Source organism: Poecilia formosa, unplaced genomic scaffold (assembly GCF_000485575.1).
Source record: "Poecilia formosa unplaced genomic scaffold, Poecilia_formosa-5.1.2 Scaffold3829, whole genome shotgun sequence".
Taxonomy (NCBI): domain Eukaryota; kingdom Metazoa; phylum Chordata; class Actinopteri; order Cyprinodontiformes; family Poeciliidae; genus Poecilia; species Poecilia formosa.
In genome coordinates this window covers 1-1,119 of record NW_006803768.1, presented here as the reverse complement: position 1 = coordinate 1,119, position 1,119 = coordinate 1, and the positions used below count along the sequence as shown (strand labels likewise).

General features: G+C 40.6%; 1 long non-coding RNA gene across 1 annotated transcript; it reads left to right on the top strand.

Annotated features, from left to right (window-relative positions):
- Nucleotides 1-181: 181 nt before the first annotated feature.
- Nucleotides 182-1,049, top strand: LOC107835536 (uncharacterized). The gene is made up of 3 exons (XR_001661318.1): nt 182-346; nt 400-649; nt 1,005-1,049. It is a non-coding gene; the product is annotated as an uncharacterized LOC107835536 (long non-coding RNA).
- The last annotated feature ends 70 nt before the right edge of the window (nt 1,050-1,119 follow it).

Sequence of the window (1,119 nt, the reverse complement as noted above, 5' to 3'; positions counted from 1 at the left end):
CCAGCAATAAGCTAGCCAAAAAGAACCAGCATTAATCAGCTAGCCAGTCTGACGTTAAATTAATCAGCTAGCCAATCAGAGCTAGATTTAATCTGCTAACCAAACAGAACCAGCATCAATCAGCAAGCCAATCAGAAAAAATAATTTATCAGCTAGCCAATCAGAGCGAGCATTAATCAGCTAGCTCATCAGAAAAAGCATTAATCAGGTAGCCAATCAATGCCAGCAATAAGCTAGCCAAACAGAACCAGCATTAATAAGCTAGCCAATCAAAAAACAGACTTAATCAGTTAGCCAATCACAGCGAACATAAATCAGCTATCTCATCAAAAAAAGCATTAATCAGGTAGCTAATTAGTGCCAGCAATAAGCTAGCCAAATAGAATCAGCATTAATAAGCTAGCCAATCAGAAACAACAATTAATTAGCTCACCAATCAGAGCGAACATTAATCAGCTAGCTCGTCAGAAAAAGCATTAATCAGGTCGCCAATCATTCCCAGCAATAAGCTAGCCAAACAGAACCAGCATTAAACAGCCAGCAAATCTGAAGGAAAAATTAATCAGCTAGCTCATCACAGCTAGATATAATCAGCTAGCCAATCAGAGCGAACATTAATCACCTAGCTTATCAGAAAAAGCTTTAATCAGTTAGTCAATCAGAGGACTAAGAGGTGTAGAACTGTAGAACTACCGTGTTTCCCCGATTGTAAGACGTATCGGGAGTTTCAGGGGGGGTCGGCTAATATAATATAAGTAAGACATATGTCTTACTTTCGGAGAAACACGGGGGTATTGCCGCCTCCCTCTCATCTAGCTGCGCGCCGCCTCCTGCCCACGTCCGCACCGTCCCCCTCTCCATACGTCGCCGCGTATTGATAAATGTTAATTTTATGGTTAAAACAAAAAATTCGACAATTTTTTTCCAATATAAGACATACCCCGAAAGTAAGACATAGTGGGGCTTTTGGGGATAAAAAGAAAGTAAGACCCTGTCTTAATCAGGTAGCCAATCAGTGCCAGCAATAAGCTAGCCAAACAGAACCAGCATTAATTAGCTAGCCAATCAAACAAAAACATTAAACAGTTAGCCAATCAGAGCGAGCATTAATAAGCTAGC